The 19,186-nt window shown below is 38.5% G+C and overlaps 1 pseudogene; it reads left to right on the top strand.

The window, feature by feature from the left end:
* Nucleotides 1-446: 446 nt before the first annotated feature.
* LOC129869730 (probable protein phosphatase 2C 33) overlaps nucleotides 447-19,186 on the top strand; it is a 34,920-nt pseudogene continuing 16,180 nt past the window's right edge.

Consider the following 19,186-nt stretch of genomic DNA (forward strand, 5'->3'; position numbering starts at 1 on the left):
CTAGGATGATCCTGGTGCAAGAAATATGAATACTAAAAATTGGCCAATGTTTGTGAATTGGAAGGAAATTTTTGGCAAAGATAGGGCAATTGGAGAGTATGCAGATGGGCCATTGGATGCTATTGAGGATATCTTAAAGAGTCAAACATCAGGACTTTCTAATGATATGAGTTTGAGATTTCTTATCAATGTTGATGGAGATGAATATGAAGATGAAGCTAGTCATGAACCTAATGCACCTACTGAAGAAGTTGAAAATGATACAAGACCTAATTTTACTGGGGCATCTGAAAATGAATATGCTAGAGGATCTCCTCATGAACATACAAGAGCATCAAGAAAAAAAGGCGAGAATGCTAAAAAGTCTTTTTCTAGTGTCAATGAAAAAGAGAAGCAAAAAAAGAAAAAGAATTCTGGAGGATGTTAATGAAACATTTCTGAAGACTATGGCGAAAGTTCTGAAAAGCTTTACTGAAAGTCAAGACAAAAGAATTGGTTCCTTAATTGAAAAGATTGGAATTAGTGACCACTCTGATATGTGTGGTCAAGTTTATTCCATTATTGAATCTCCCACATTCAATTTGTACATCATAGAACAACGTATCAAAGCTAAAAAGGTTATCTGAAGTGATATCAAAAATATGAAAATCTTTTTGCATATGGGTGAACTTGAGCGCCAGACAATGATGTTTATGGTTGTCAATGATAAGTTTTGAAGTATGATAAACTTGTGTATATAAGTGGTGGTATTAGTGTGACAGTTTTTGTTCGACTAATAGTTTCAAAGTTTGAATGGGATGTAATTTTTTAATCCTTTGGTTATGTTCACACTCTTTTGTCTATGACTGATGTAGGTCATGGGTATGGTAGAATCTTTTGTATATCTAAAATCCATTAAATAGATTAACCCTCATGTAAAAGTTAAGTTTATTGTAAGTATGTTGTTGGTTATTAGTTTTTTGTGCAGTTGTTAATGTTTCACTACACTTTCGGTCTCATTTTTCTGCTATGTTAGACCAGTTTTTAGTCTAATTTTTTCTGTTGCTTTGATGCAATTTTTAGTGAGCTCTTATTCCAGTTTCGGTAGATGTTTTGGTGCATATTTACTGAATTTTCACTCCCGTTTTAGCCACTGTTTTAGTTGGTTTGCTATAGAAATTGCATCAATCGGTAGTTGTGCTTTTGCTATGGTGATTTACTGTAATTGGTGAAAAAGAAACTCTGAGGTTTCAAAAAGGAAATTTCAGTGTTGCATGAGTCTATGAAGATTGAAGAAAGTTGTTTAGAGAAGTACATTCAGTTGGTGCCTCTGTTTCTCTGCATCAGTTGAATGGAGGTCTAGTCACTTGTAACTACTACATCAAACGTTGAAGGGGTCATTTCTGAAATCTTACAAGGTTATGGATAGAGAACTGAGAAGCTATACCAGTATCGATTGCTTCTGTAGCGGAACAACTTTAGTAACCCTAGTTAAATAGGTTTGTTGACATATTCAAAAAGTTGAAGCCAACTAGATTTTATGCCATTTTGTTCTGAAGATGAACTCTATTATTTTGTTTGTTGGTAGGATAAGAATCTTGTTACTGATAATATTGGGGACTCTAGAGCTGTGCTTGGTACGAGAGGCGAGGATGATTCTCTCACTGTAGTGCAATTGACAGTAGATCTTACGCCCGACTTATCAGGTGCATACGTGTCTGTGTCTTGCTGCCTGCATATGGACACTTCTTTTTTTGATATTGTGTTGATCAACTAAATTACCACTTAGCTTCTGTTCTTTAATGAACTAATCTATCTGCCGATAAATTTTATGTCAACTGTTCTGAGCTAAACTGCTGTAAATAGCCATCATATTTGACGTGACACCATGTTGCAATCTTAAACATTCATGCATACCCTTCCCAAGAAAAAAAATATCCTTACGTATTATATCTTCCTCCCCTCGCCCTGCCCCGCCCCGCCCTGCCCGGCCGTTATGGCCCTTATGCATCTGTACAAATTTCAGCTTTCGGTCGAGCCTTTTCAGACTGATGACGAAATCAAGAAAACATAATTGTTAGTTATTTGAGATAAGTTATAATGGTCAAAACTGTGAACTTTCTGGCTCATTGTTTAAAGTGATGCAGCAAGATTAGGATCTCATCTATCAATGGGTAAGATTCTTTCTGAGGGGATTGATTATATCAACTCTAGTCTAAAAGTAGTTGAGGTTGCCTATATTTTGTATGTTTCTAGCTAAGTATGTGCGGTCTCATTCTTATACTCAATCTCCATCATATGAATCTCTTGAAGAAATGTTTAGACAAACCTAAATCGATTTATTCAGCTTCTTTAAATTAAGAGGAGATGGAAGCTTCCTCCACATCTAGTTGAGAAAATGTGGACTAACACAATATATATGGTCAAAATAGTGGAAATAAAATAGGAAAACAATGACACCAAGAATTTTACGTGGAAACTCTTTTAAATAAGGAAAAAACCACGGGCTAAGAGGAGCAACTGATATTACTATAGTAAAGAATTTTACACTGGTTAGTCACGAGTGCAATACTCAAAGAGACCACAACACACTAAAAAAACACTCTTTTGATCTTCCACATTACTAAAAAATATCGCTCACACTTTATTTTTCTTCATAGATGATTTTCTTTTAGTTTATGGAATACCTCACTTTTCTCTCTAATATTTTTTCCACCTATCTTATTGTGTTTAACAAATGAGCAAGAGTGCCCTATTTATAGGAAAAAATTATTACCTTTGACGTCATTGATTACATTAATTAGAAATCAAAATTCAAAGTTAGGTTTCTTGGTAAGAAAAAAATAGTGAGATTTGGTTTGACAAAAATGGTGATCTTTTGAAATTTTTCAACTACCAAAATCCATATTTTTGACTATCTAATTTTAAACTTTGAAACAAAGTAAAAAATATTTGTGGCATGGGATGGATTCCAATAAATCTCCCCCTCCAGTCACATGCACCAGAAGGAGGTACATTCATCTTCTCAAAGATAGCTCATGCCAACAAGTTCTTTGTACAATTCAAACTTGTCCCTTGTTACCATTTTGGTCAACATATCTGCAGGATTCTCATTTGTAGAGATCTTTTCAACCTGCATAGATTCGACTTCTATCTTTCTTCGAATCCTGTGATATCTCACATCTATGTGTTTCATCCTTGCATGGTATATGGAGTTCTTGCTCAAGTCTATTGCACTTTGACTGTCATAATAGACGACATACTCCTGATGCAAGCCAAGTTCTTAAAGAAATTGTTTGAGCCATATCATCTCCTTGCCAGCTTTAGTAGTTGCAATATACTTAGCTTTACCCTAAAAAAGTAAATAATGGATTTTCTGTTATCAAGGTCACCTGCCATATCAGCATCTATATAGCCCTTCAAGATTGGATTTGATCGTTCAAAACACAAGTATTAATGTGAGATAACTCTCAAATACCTGAATATCCACTTACAGCCTCCCAATGTTGTTTTCCTGTATTTTTGAGAAACCCGCTGACAACACCAAGTGCGTGAGCAATATCAGTCTAGAGCATACAATTGCATACATTAAAATTCTAACGACAGAGGATTATGGAACTTTGTCCATGCTCTTTTTTTCCTCCCGAGCTGTAGGGAACTTCTTCTTGCTCAACTTCATATGACCAGCAAAAAGTGCTAACAGACATAACATGTCATGCCCCGGGAGGGTACCCTAGGCGTGACCGACACTCGAAAGCCATTTCTGTCCTCCAAGCGAACCACTTGGTCCAGTCACACTTTCATTCATTCACATTCTATCGGCGGAAGAATCAATCATAGGAATACTATCCATAATATAGGGCCAAAGGACAAACAACTATCAAATCAATAATCAACTAGAATAAAACTAGTCAAACGAATGACTCCTCATTTCCACACTCTAGTCTATGAAGCCTCTATCAACAATCTAGGAGGTGCCGATGACAAGCCCATGGCTACCAACAATCAAAATAAAAGAGACCAAATAATGCTATAAAGATAATCTCGGCATCCTCCGAAGACTAGGAGGACTCACCAACCAGCGGGAAGTGGGGAGATCTTCAACGGTGCGTCAGTCAATGATCTCTAGTACCTGTGTCTACATCATGAAATGATGCAGGCCAAATGGCATCAGTACATGGAATGTACGAGTATGTAAAATGGCCGAATGAAACAAACACCAAGGAAGAATCAAATCAACTTGAAATCTCAACTCAAAAGAAATAACAACTCAATCAAGTGTCCTAAGTCTAAACAAGAATATAGTTTAGATGGGACCGATCACATACCATTCAACTCAATCCGACTCAGAGTACTATCAAGACCTATATGGGAGTTTCTCTTATCCGATAACTATCACTTATGAGCCAGTGACAGTACAACAAACCGACGTTATTGCTGCGTCCATTCATACTTTGCCAAAGTATGAACGAATCAACCAATCATGGATTCCATCGATCAGTCAAGTCCTATCATTTCAGGATAATAAAATGAGAAACATCCGACTTTAATAGTTCAATCCCTTCCTACGTTGGCGGCGTAGTTCATGGGATTCGAGTATGAACTATACTCTTACCCACTTCGATGCTCGATACTCCTCCCAAGACTCAATGCTCATAAAACTCCATCCAATCAACTCAATCAAATCATATCGACAAGTTTTATTTACAACCTTGTCAACTCATCAACTCTATCACAATCAAATATCTCCCAATCATACTATCCGATCAATCCCAATCGTATCTTTTGGGACTCAACACAACTCCAAGGTTTTAAATCAACAATTCAAGAATAAGCAACATATTTAAGAAAATTGACATTCTTTATCATAATCAACATAGTTAAGAAATTAACAATATATGATTGACATCTCATCTCAATCAACTCATAACAACATGAAGCACATCACTTTCTCGACTCCACCACATCCACATAATAGAAATTAGGGTAATAGATGAAAATGACCTATTTGGACCTACCTCTATTAATATGCTTCATTCTTATGGACAATAAATCAAAAGAAGATGTAGGGCACATGGGTGGACTCAACCCATGCTTTGAGTAGCCTTACATACCTTAGTGAAGCCTTGAAGAAAACCTTGATGTTGGGTCTTTAATGGAAAGCTTGAATCTTTGAAGCTCTTGAAGCAATCCTTGTTGGAAATGGAGAAGAAGAGGAAGAGAGGGAAATTTCTAGGGCTTTTAGAGAGAGAGAAAGGGACTGAAATAATAATCCAAAAACATTCAAGGCTTGTGTATATATAATTTGGGAAATACCCCAATTGCCCTTTCTTCGAAAATCTGAAAAAAAATGGCTAAAACACTCTTGGCACGATAGTGGCGCATCGCGCCACTACGACACCAAGTCGAATTTAGGCTTAAAACCTGCACATCTGATAGTGGCGCGTCGCGCCAAAGACCAAACTACTGAGGCTGTTTTATGGTGCGATAGTGGCGCGTCGCCCCCTTACAGCGCCAAGCTTATATTTTCTAGGTTCTGGAAAATAGGCTTAAAAACCCTGCACATCTTCTAGTGGCGCACCACGCAAGGGACCAAACTACTGAGGCTTGTTCCATGCGCGATAGTGGCACGTCGCGCCACTGCGGCGCCAAGCCCAGGTTTTCAGCAGTTGTCACCCAGGCCTGAAATTCCTGCAGTACTAGATCGTCTTAGGATAGTTATAACTTTTGACTCCGAACTCCAAAAATTACAATCTTGGCAGCGTTGGAAAGAAGACTCGAAGACATTTGATTCAATAGGTCATGAGCCACCCAGATCATCACATTTCAAAAGATATGGTCATTAGAAGTCGACCCCTTATACGAACTCATCCTAAAACTTAGCCAAGACGAATTCTTTGGACTTAGCTTGGTTCTAGGGATCCTTTATGACCCCAGATCACCTTTAACACTCTTTAATTCTTTGGGAACTCATCCTAACTCATGCATACACTTCACAACAGTCGGGTTTGATCCTACACATATACGAAGAAGGGTTCTAATCCTAGCGAAGAATTTTGGGGGGTGTTACATTATCTCCCCCTTGGGATCATTCGTCCTCGAATGATGAGTAAACCAAGGATGGACTTAGGGTACAAATCACAATCAGACTTTAGTCATACAACCAGTCAAATTCTCAAAGTAATTACTATCCAAACTCAATATGCACAAATGAATTTTTTTTAATCGAAATTTTCCTCATTATATAAAGCAGAACGAAAGAACAAGTACAAGGAGGGGGGCATGAAAAGCCTTACCTCCAAAAACAAGATGGATGAGAAGCCGGCTTTAAGGTCGGCATACTTATCCCTGGTACAAATGTGCTATCTATGTACTAGAAAAGCGTTAAATCTATGAGAGGACTCCTTACCTTCAACATTCTCATCGGTAGGCATGAATAGATGCGGATATTTAGATTTCATAGCTTCCTCCGCCTCCCATGTGGCTTCCTCAAAAAACTGATTTCTCCATAGGACTTTGATTGAGACGATCTCTTTGTTCCTCAATTTGCAAATTTGGCGATCAAGAATTTGGATTGGAACCTCTTCATAGGACAAGCTATCCTTAACTCCTATACTATCAATGGGGACTACCAGCGAGGGATCTCCCAAGCATTTCTTCAACATCGAAACATGAAATACCAGATGAATGGTGGCTAGCTCCGAGGGTAACTCCAATGCATAAGCGATACTTCCTATCCTCCTCACAACCTGGTAAGGACCAATGTATCGAGGACTAAGCTTTCCCTTCCTTTCAAACCTCATGACGCCCTTCATGGGTGATACTTTCAGGTACACCCAATCATCCACCTTAAACTCTAAGTCTCTCCTCCTCACATCGGTGTAATATTTTTGACGGCTTTGGGCTGTCTTTAGCCTATCTGAATAACTCTCACCTTCTCCATGGCTTGGTGAACAAAATCAGGCCCAATCAACTCAGCTTCACCAACTTCAAACCACCCAATTGGTGATCTATACCTCCTCCCATACAAAGCTTCATAAGGAGCCATTTGAATGCTTGCATGATAGCTATTATTATATGCAAACTCTATGAGAGGTAAGTGATCATCCCAATTTCCTTTGAAGTCAAGTACACATGCCCTCAACATATCCTCCAACGTCTGGATGGTGCGCTCTGCTTGGCCATCTGTCTGGGGATGAAAGGCTGTACTAAGGTTCACTTTCGAACCCAGTCCCTTATGAAAGGATCTCCAAAATTAGGAAGTGAATTGAGCTTCTCGGTCTGAGATGATAGACAGGGGAACCCCGTGCAATCTGACGGTCTCCTGAATGTATAATTTTGCATAATCTTCTGCGGTGTCAGTAGTCCTAACTGCCAAGAAGTGAGCTGATTTCGCCATTCTATCCACAATTACCCAAATCGAATCATGTTGCTTTCGGGACCTCGGCAAACCTGTAATAAAGTCCATATTGATCATCTAACACTTTCATTCTAGAATCTCTATATTTTGAGCCAACCCACATAGCCTTTGATGCTCAACTTTAACCTGTTGGCAATTTGGGCACTTGGAAATAAATTCCGCGATATCTCTCTTCATTCCACTCCACTAATAAACTTCCCTCAAGTCATGGTACATATTTATAGAGCCAGGATGAATAGAGTATTTGGAACTAAGCGCTTCGGCCATAATCCTCTCTCGAACATCATCGATATCTGGTACACATAATCTATTTTGGTACCTTAGCACACCATCTCCCCCTTTGTTAAACACCACCACCTCTTGCTTGTGAACAACTTTCTTCAACTGGAGAAGGATGAGATCTTGGTCTTGCTTCTCTTTCACCTCTGTGATAAGTGAGGATGTAGACCCATCCTAGACATTAACTCCGCCTTCATTGTTCTCTTCAAAACAAACTCCTAATCGAGCTAACCTATGTACCTCCTTCGCCAATTCTTTCCTTCTCTCCTCTATATGGGCAGTGCTACCCATAGACAACCTGCTAAGAGCATTAGAAACAATATTTAGCTTTATCTGGGTGGTAGAGGATGCTCATATCATAGTCTTTGAGTTGCTCGAGCCATCTCCTTTGCCTCAGATTGAGTTCTTTCTGAATGAAGACATATTATAAACTCTTATGGTCGATGAACACATCAACATGAATTCCATACAAGTAGTGGCGCCAAATTTTAAGCGCAAATACCACAGCGGCCAGCTCAAGGTCATGAGTTGGGTAATTCCTCTCATGAACCTTAAGCTGTCTTGAAGCATAGGCTATCACCTTCCCCCTCTGCATCAACACACAACCTAAACCGATCCTAGATGCATCACAATATATCACAAAACCCTCTGTTCCATCGGACAAAGTTAGAATAGGAGCAGTGGTTAGCTTGGTCTTCAATTTCTGGAAACGCTCCTCACAATCATCGGACCATTGGAACTTAGCCTTATTTTGGGTCAGCTTGGTCAATAGTGACGATATGGATGAGAATCCCTCTACAAACCTTCGATAATAGCCGGCCAGACCCAAGAAGCTTCTGATCTCTATCGGGGAGGTGGGTCTGGGCCAATTTTTCACTGTCTCAATCTTCTGAGCATCAACCCGAATACCATCTCCAGATACAATGTGTCCTAGAAAAGCCACTAATGCAAGCCAAAATTCACATTTGGAGAACTTTGCATTCAATACCTGGTCTTTCAAAGTTTGCAAGATGACTCTAAGATGATGAGCATGCTCCTCCTCATTCTTGGAGTAAACCAAAATATCATCTATGAATACAATCACAAATATATCAAGATATGGTTTAAATACTTGGTTCATGAGGTCCATAAAAGCTGCAGGGACATTAGTCAACCCGAAGGACATCACCAAGAACTCAAAATGGCCGTAGCGGGTCCAAAAAGCTGTCTTTGGGATATCACACTCCCTCACCTTCAACTGATGGTAGCCCGATCTTAGGTCTATCTTTGAGAAACAGGTGGTACCCTAAAGTTGGTCAAATAAATCATCTATCCTGGGGAGAGGGTATTTGTTCTTTATGGTGACCTTGTTCAGCTGCCTGTAATCAATACACATCCTAAGAGACCCATCTTTATTTCGCATGAATAGGACAAGAGCACCCCATGGTGAGACACTCGGCCTAATGAATCCCTTATCTAACAAGTCCTTCAACTGTTCTTTCAACTCTTTCAACTCAGCCGGAGCCATTCTATATGGAGGGATTGAGATAGGCTGGGTATCAGGAAAAACATCAATCCCAAAGTCGATTCGAGGGATAAAGACTCAACATTGTCATTTTTCACTCGGACAATGTGATAAATACACCCTTTTGAGATTAGCTTCCTGGCCCTAAGGAATGAAATAAACATACCCTTAGGCACGAAAGGACTACCCTTCCACTCTATGATAACCTCATTCAGGAATTTGAACTTGACAATCTGAGTCCTACAATCAATAGAGGCATAACAGACATAAAGCCAGTTCATGCCAAGGATCACATCAAATTCAACCATGTCCAACTCAACTAAGTTAGCCAAGGTATCCCTGTGATGGATTGTCACAGTGCAATCTCTATAGACTTTCTCAGCTAAGACAGAATCACCGACAAGAGTAGCTATGCAGAAAGGCTCACGAAGACATTCAGGAATTCTATTGAATTTACTTTCCATGTAAAGAGTCACAAAAGATAGTGTGGCATCCGGATCCATCAAAATATAATAGTCAAGAGAAAGGACTCGAATCATACCCGTCATGATGTTTCGGGAGTCCTCCTGATCTTGGCGACTACCCATGGCATATAGACGGTTTGTACCTCCACTCGAACCTGAAGAAGCACCCCTATGATTACCTCTAGTAGGTGGTGTGGTGGTAGAATACTGGGCTCTGTTCCCCCCTATTGGACACTCCCTCTAAAAATGGTCCATTTGGCCTCATTTATAACAACCAACCCTTCCCACTTTCCACTCTCCCAAGTGGAGCTTACCGCACTTGCCGCATGGTGGCTTCCCTTTCGAACCTTGACCCACGCTAACCTGAGATTGAGGACCCTGGGGTCTGAAATTCTGGTGACTCTATCCCTGCCGATCATACCTGTTCTGCGGCATAGGTGCACTGGCGGTAGATGAGGCATAGTTGGAAGGCCTCTTCTAGAAGAAGGACCTGTTGCCCTTGTTTTGACTCTATTCATTCTCATGCCCCGCTGATTTTGCCTTCTTGCTCAGATGCTCCTCTCTGTCTTTCCTCTTCTCATCCTCTACCTGTTGAGTATACACCATTAATATGGAAGTATCCATGTCTGAGATCAACAATGCCGCTTTGCACTCCTTCTTCACATATCTTCCCAATCCGGAGACGAACTTCCTCATCTTCGACCTCGCATCTGGGATCATCTCTGGAGTATATCTAGACAACTAGGTGAACTTTAGATTATACTCCTTAACGGTCATACTTTCTTGTTTCAGATTCACAAACTCTTCCACCTTCGCTTCCTTAATTCTCTGGGAAAGAAATGGTCAAGAAAGGCTCCCTCAAATTTATCCCACATAGCAGGTTCAGCATCCTCACCTCTACCTTATTCCTATTAGTTATACCAAATGTTTTCCACATCTTTGAGTTGATAAGACACCAACTCAACCCCCTCGATTTCCATAGTATGCATAGCTTTCAGGATCTTCCACATCTCATCAATAAAATTTGGGAGGTCTTCATCAACCTTGGAACCCGTGAATGCTGGCGGATTCATTCTCAGAAAGTCTCTAATTCTGGTGGAAATAGACGACTCTTAGGAACTAGAGCTAAGAGTTGGCGAACTCTGGTTACCATTTCGGGCAGCCACTAGTTGAGTGAGCATGGCAATTGCTCATCGAAAGTCTTCTTCCGACATTGGTGCAAGCGGAGTAGTAGGCATTTGAGGTGCCTCCGCATACCTCGCAGGTCGACCCCTAGCCCTCGATGGGCGTACCTCTGACTGTGGCATCTCTATGTTATCAGCATTCCTCTAGCTAGCAGTATGCTTAGAAGGCATTATTTGTAATGTACAAACGCATGGATTAGAAAGGAAGTTTTATAGAGTTTAACTCTATCGCACAAATTTAGAGTATGAAAGAAGTGAAACAATTCTTAATGTCTTATAGCCTCCTGATTATAAGTGTGGTGCACAACACACCATAAGCAAGACTCTACTAGACACGGCTTCATAGACTCCCTAGGACTCTTGAACTCTGGGCTCTAATACTATGTTTGTCATGCCTCGGGAGGGTACCCTAGGCGTGGCTGACACTCGAAAGCCATTTCTGTCCTCCAAGCGAACCACTTGGTCCAGTCACACTTTCATTCATTCACATTCTATCAGCGGAAGAATCAATCATAGGAATACTATCCATAATATAGGGCCAAAGGACAAACAACTATCAAATCAATAATCATCTAGAATAAAACTAGTCAAACGAATGACTCCTCATTTCCACACTCTAGTCTATGAAGCCTCTATCAACAATCTAGGAGGTGCCGATGACAAGCCCATGGCTACCAACAATCAAAATAAAAGAGACCAAATAATGCTATAAAGATAATCTCGGCATCCTCCGAAGACTAGGAGGACTCACCAACCAGCGGGAAGTGGGGAGATCTTCAACGGTGCGTCAGTCAATGATCTCTAGTACCTGTGTCTACATCATGAAATAATGCAGGCCAAATGGCATCAGTACATGGAATGTACGAGTATGTAAAATGGCCGAATGAAACAAACACCAAGGAAGAATCAAATCAACTTGAAATCTCAACTCAAAAGAAATAACAACTCAATCAAGTGTCCTAAGTCTAAACAAGAATATAGTTTAGATGGGACCGATCACATACCATTCAACTCAATCCGACTCAGAGTACTATCAAGACCTATATGGGAGTTTCTCTTATCCGATAACTATCACTTATGAGCCAGTGACAGTACAACAAACCGACGTTATTGCTGCGTCCATTCATACTTTGCCAGAGTATGAACGAATCAACCAATCATGGATTCCATCGATCAGTCAAGTCCTATCATTTCAGGATAATAAAATGAGAAACATCCGACTTTAATAGTTCAATCCCTTCCTACGTTGGCGGCGTAGTTCATGGGATTCGAGTATGAACTATACTCTTACCCACTTCGATGCTCGATACTCCTCCCAAGACTCAATGCTCATAAAACTCCATCCAATCAACTCAATCAAATCATATCGACAAGTTTTATTTACAACCTTGTCAACTCATCAACTCTATCACAATCAAATATCTCCCAATCATACTATCCGATCAATCACAATCGTATCTTTTGGGACTCAACACAACTCCAAGGTTTTAAATCAACAATTCAAGAATAAGCAACATATTTAAGAAAATTGACATTCTTTATCATAATCAGCATAGTTAAGAAATTAACAATATATGATTGACATCTCATCTCAATCAACTCATAACAACATGAAGCACATCACTTTCTCGACTCCACAACATCCACATAATAGAAATTAGGGTAATAGATGAAAATGACCTATTTGGACCTACCTCTATTAATATGCTTCATTCTTATGGACAATAAATCAAAAGAAGATGTAGGGCACATGGGTGGAATCAACCCATGCTTTGAGTAGCCTTACATACCTTAGTGAAGCCTTGAAGAAAACCTTGATGTTGGGTCTTTAATGGAAAGCTTGAATCTTTGAAGCTCTTGAAGCAATCCTTGTTGGAAATGGAGAAGAAGAGGAAGAGAGGGAAATTTCTAGGGCTTTTAGAGAGAGAGAAAGGGACTGAAATAATAATCCAAAAACGTTCAAGGCTTGTGTATATATAATTTGGGAAATACCCCAATTGCCCTTTCTTCGAAAATCTGAAAAAAAACGGCTAAAACACTCTTGGTACGATAGTGGCGCATCGCGCCACTACGACACCAAGTCGAATTTAGGCTTAAAATCTGCACATCTGATAGTGGCGCGTTGCGCCAAGGACCAAACTACTAAGGCTATTTTGTGGCGCGATAATGGCGCATCGCACCCTTACAGCGCCAAGCCCATATTTTTTGGGTTCTGGAAAATAGGCTTGAAAACCCTGCACATCTTCTAGTGGCACGCCGCTCCAGGGACTAAACTACTGAGGCTTGTTCCATGCGCGATAGTGGCGCATCGCGCCACTGCGGCGCCAAGCCCAGGTTTCCAGCAGTTGTCACCCAGGCCTGAAATTCCTGCAGTACTAGATCGTCTTAGAATAGTTATAACTTTTGACTCCAAACTCCAAAAATTACAATATTTGCGGCATTGGAAAGAAGACTCAAAGATATTTGATTTAATAGGTCATGAGCCACCTAGATCATCACATTTCAAAAGATATGGTCGTTAGAATTCGACCCCTTATACGAACGCATTCTAAAACTTAGCCAAGACAAATTCTTTGAACTTAGCTTGGTTCGAGGGATCCTTTATGACCCCAGATCACCTTTAACACTCTTCAATTCCTTGGGAACTCATCCTAACTCATGCATACACTTCACAACAGTCGGGTTTGATCCTACACGTATACGAAGAAGGGTTCGAATCCTAGCGAAGAATTTTGGGGGGTGTTACATAACATTCTTCATGTTGAAGCGCTCTAGTTCATGTTCAATGTACTTCATGTGATATATAAATCTTCCTTTCATCTCTGAGATGAGTAAACCTTATGCCCAAAATTTTCTTCGCATGGCCTAAGTCTTTCATGGTAAAAGACTTACACAACTCTTTCTTTAACTCGTCAATCTTGGAAATATCTTGATGCAATTAACATATCCTCCACATATAGTAAGAGGATGATAAAATCACCGTCAGAAAATTTTTGTACAAACACAGTGATCTGAGGAAGGCTTCTTGTAGTCCCGCTCCCCCATTATAGATTCAAACTTCTTGTACCACTGTCTAAAAGCTTGCTTTAGCCCATAGAGACTCTTTTTGAGTCTGCACATAAATTTTTCTTTACCATTTACTTTGAAGCAATCAGTTTGTTCCATAAAAATCTCCTCTTCTAGATAACTGTGAAGAAAAACCGTCTTCACATTCAAGACATTTTTACAACAAGAAAAAATATTTTGTCAAAGTCAATACCCTTTCTTTCACTAAATTCCTTAACAATCAATGTAGTTTTGTATCTGGGCTTCAAGTTGTGTTCTTCAACTTTAACTTTGAACACCTACTTGTTCTTCAAAGCTCTCATGCCTAGGTAATTTCACCAACTCATAAGTGTGGTTCTCATGTAAAGATTTCATCTCATCTTGCATGACTTCAATTCATTGATCCATATGCTCATCTTCCATGGCCTCCTCATAACACTTAGTTTCACCCCGTCAGTGAGTAGCACATACTCTTTAGGTGAATAATGAGAGGAAGGAATACATTGTCTTGTAGACCTTTTAAGAGGAATATTTTGATTCATCCACAACTTCATGAGTAGGAGCATCATCAATAACAACATTATTATTATTATTATTATCAATAACAACATCATTATTATTATTATCAATAATATATATTGATCGGGTACATGATTCTAGGCAACACCATGATCATCAGACCTATAAATATCATGCACAGTTGTTCTTCAAAGCTCTCATGCCTAGGTAACACGTTCTGTTTCAGTTTAACTATGTGATTCGTCGCGTAGTTGAAGAGGACTAGTGTAGGTTACTTTCTTGTTCTTCTCATGGAAGGGGAGAGTCTCCCTCATTTATGCTTACTTAGTCGATTTGTACCGGGAGGAGTTCTCCCATAGGTTTAATGCTTTCTATTTTTTAGTTAGTCTTTATTTTGTAATGGGAATGAGTTAGCCAACCTTAGTAGGTTAGCCGACTTATGAACCAACATAGGATCGGAGGTAAGGTTTATGTCCCCCTCCGTGTATTTTTACTTTATTTATTTATGTTAAGGCTTGGGGGTGTTGCTCAACCCCTGACTGTGCACGAGAGGTGGGAGCCTCGTGTAGGGTCTGTTCCCAGAAAAAAAAAATATCATGCACACTTGTATGAGGAACTTGATCAAGATGGACTACTCCATCTGAACTTGAAGATTTCAGCTTCTCCGCTTTGTCAATATCTTTAATGGTTTGATTCTCCATGAAGACGATATTGCGGCTTCTTAAAAGCTTCTTTACGATTAGATCATATAGACTATAACCAAATTCATCAAGGACGTATCCAACAAAGATTCACTGCCTTGTCTTATCATCTAACTTTTACCTATCATATTTCAGTACATGTACAAATGCTTTGCAGCCAAATACTCTCAAATGGTCATAAGAAACATCCTTTTCATACCAAACTCTATTTGGAACATCACTTTGCAAAGTAATAGAAGGAGATAAGTTAATAACGTGTGCAGTGGTCAATAAGAGCTCACCCCAAAAGGAGTTCGACAAGTTTGCTTTAGAAAGCAAACATCTAACTCTTTCCATCAAGGTCTTGTTCATCCTCTCAGCCAACCCATTAAGCTGAGGAGTCTTTGAAGGAGTCTTCTAGTGTCTAATAACTTGATGCTTACAGTATTCGTCAAATGGTCCACAATATTTACCACTATTATCAATATAAATATATTTCAGTTTCTTTCTAGTTTCTCTTCCAACTGAAGCTTGAAACTGCTTAAAGACAACCAATACTTGGTCTTTAATCTTTAAGATATAGACCCAAAACTTTTTAGAGCAGTCATCAATAAAAGTGACAAAGTAGAGTGCACCACCCAGAGTTCTTGTCTTTATTGGATCACATAAATCAGAGTGCACCAACTCAAGCAACTCTGTCTTTTTTGAGGGAGGGTTAGACTTAAAGGAAACTCTGTTTTGTTTTCCAGCAAAGCAGAGCTCACACTTTTCTAATTTAGCACATTGGAAATCCGACAATAATTTCTTCTTGGCTAGAACATTAAGCACTTTCTCATTGATGTGGTTAAGTCTTTTGTGCCACAACGTTGAAGAGCTATCGCTCTCAACGGTATTCACCATATTGGCACAAGTAGAAGTCGTAGTCCAGTATAGATCACAAAGTTTGTTACCATGAGCCACAACCAATGAACCCTTAATCATTTTCCACTTTCCTCCATCATTGTTACTAACATATCCTTCATCATCTAGAACACCAATAGAAATTAGGTACAGACGAATATCAGGTGCATGTTTTACATTATTCAAAACTAGTTTAGTTTTAATACTAGTTGTAACTCCCCAAAAGTTTTTAGTAAATACTTGAATTTTTGATTTATCGTATCTCGATAGTAAGGGTATATTTTACTTTGCACTTCCTGAATGTGAACATGACGACATTGAATCTTGTTTAAAGTGTTATGGTATAGTTATATAAACTACTCCTACTATGATTATCTTATTTAATATATTAAATGGACTAGATATTTACAAAAGTGGATAGCTTTTGGTTGTATGGGCATTTTATTTTATTTGACTAGTCTCATCTTTATCCTATTCACACCTTGGTTCTTATCCTCTCCACTACCAACCCTTCAATTTTTGTTTCTTCAAGAAAGACAAGACACCAAAACACCTCTTCTCTCACAATATCCATTCACTTTATCAATCATCAAGATTTGCCTAGGTTGAGCCCCAAACAACTCTACATGATTGAGGTAAGCTACAAACCCGTTTTTGAATTTGACTGTTATTAATGTTTTTAGTATAATCCCTTGTGTAAAACTCCATTTTAAGTTATTCAAGATGTTCTAGAAAGAATTTTATCTGCCTAAAACTTTTGTTCAGGTCTCAGAACTCAATATTTCTTTTATTTACTTGAAATTGGGCGTGGAAGTACAAGGCAGGTGCTGCCCAGAATTCTGTTTATGCAAACTCTATTTGTACTGCTGTTAGTGTTTTGATGATATCTTTTTGTACAAAATGAATTTTACATTCATTTTTATTAAATTGGAAACTTAAGACATAGATATAAAAGTTTTGTGAAGGTCATGAAGTCTAGTTTTTTCGCTTTCAGTTCCCAAACTTAGATACAACCGGACAAATGTGTTTGTCCAGATTCTCATTTTTTTTGAAACCCGTCATGTGTAGCTGTTATTGTTTTGATGATATATCTTTGTACAAAATGCGTTTTTCATTGATTTCTTTTGAGTTGCAAACTTAAGACTTAGATTTAAAAGTTTTATGAAGGGAATAAAGACTAGTTGTGCCGTTTTCAGTTCCAAAAGTTAATTACAACCTGAAGTTCTTGAATTTCCAAATTTACTGTTTTAGTAACATAGTTCGGGTGGAAATATTCTAGGCTTATTTTTAATGATAAATCTTATTTTATGTCAATATTATGGAGATCTTGGAAATTAAAGAGGGCATTTAATGGTATTTTCAAGATTGTTTATATCGTGTACAAATTGAGGAACTTGAGACACGGATTGGTCTACGGTTTGAACTCCTGAAGTCGTATTGGATTGTGGTATTCTAAAAGGCTGAGGTTTTTGTATAAAATCTTGTTACCTACTAATATATTGAAATCCTATCTTGTTATGGTTGTTATTGTCTTGAAATCTGTCTTGTCATGTTGGTATCTTTGGAAATTTGCAAGACACTTGCTTAACTCGCCCACTTGTACGGATTGCTCGATCACTTGACATTCTTGTGGACTTTGTCCTTCTTATGGCTGTGACTTTTTCACTATTGGCATGCCTCTTGTTTCAGACCCTTTTCCATCTTGATTATGGATTTTTAGTTCATCTTAAGTATGGAAGTTGTCCATTTTAATTATGAATTAGGAAGCCATTTTAAATATGATTCCTGGTTCTCTTGATTATTGTGTCTCTACCCTTCTTGATGTAGGGCTCCGATCCTTATTGATACCTGGTCATGTTTGGTTGATGGTATGACATACATATTGGGCGAAACTTGGTGCTAAATCTTGTAAATGTGCTTTTATGAATTATTGACACTTACACTTTTACATATAGAACTTGATACTTGTGATTTAGTTGTTGTCTTGATTTAATTATTATCTGTACATTTTTGCTGCTCATGACTTGAGAAAATAAGGTGGAGAACATAAAGGCTTCAAACTTGTAGTTTTGCACCACAAAGCTTTATGCTTAGCGATAGTTGTTTCTATCATAGAAAATGTCCGAGAAGATGCTTGAGGTTGGCCATTGGAGATAAAGTTTTGGGAGCTTAAAGGAAGATCACATTTTCATATAGGCATTTATATTTTATAGTACTTTGGGACATATATATGAACTATGGGGTGCTTGTGTATAAGCATTTACGTATTTATTTATGAGGGTTGATCCATTCATGACACCATGGGTTGTAACTTAAAGTTGGTTGCTTGTTTTGTCATTTTGGGGCATGTAAATTTCCAAGTCTTTTGATGTACTAAATTTACCTTTGGAGTTGGAATATTTGGATGAAGCATGAATTAGTTAACCTTTGGTACTTATAAGTTGTTAATAGTTCATAGCATGAATTGTAGTGATAAGAAATAATACGTGGATGTCTCGTAAGTTAATTTCTTAAATTATTTTGAAAAGTTGCCCCATCCTAAATTGGAAATCTTATTTGATTTAAGTGAGATCAAATAATTTTAAATTGGCTAAAACTTTACACCTTTAACAAATTTTTAAATGGGCCAAATTTCACCGCTAGATTTCATAAGTATGCCTTTCGGAAAGTTTTTTTTTTGTCACGAATTTTATATACATTTTTTTAAAAGTAGTAGCATCCTCCCTGGAGGGGCACTACACTAGTTTCCAAGCAAATTGTACTAACATCAATCACCCTAGATACAATCTCATTACCCATACTCAAGGTTCTAAAGTCACCAAGAGTATAGGAAGAGAAAAAATTCTTCTTTGATGTCACATAAGATGCAGTACCAGTGTCCACAACCTAGCTGGACTCATTACCAACAATATTTATCAGACCTGTATTAAGGACTATAACAAGATCTTTGGTGGAGACGGTGGCTAGGAAATTTTTATTTCCATCTTCTTTATTTTCCTCTTTATCTTTGTTCTCCCTATTTCCGGCAGAACTTCTTTGTGTGCCCTTTTTTACCACAATGATAGCACTCAATATCCTTAAGTCTGCTTATGGATTTGCTCCTTCTATGTTCTCTATTCTGAGAACCATGATTTTTATTTCTCCCCATGGATCCAGTTACCAGGACATCCGATGAAGAAGAACCTTGAGATTTTCTTCTCATCTCTTCGTTC

This window comes from Solanum dulcamara, chromosome 10 (genome assembly GCF_947179165.1).
Source record: "Solanum dulcamara chromosome 10, daSolDulc1.2, whole genome shotgun sequence".
NCBI lineage: Eukaryota > Viridiplantae > Streptophyta > Magnoliopsida > Solanales > Solanaceae > Solanum > Solanum dulcamara.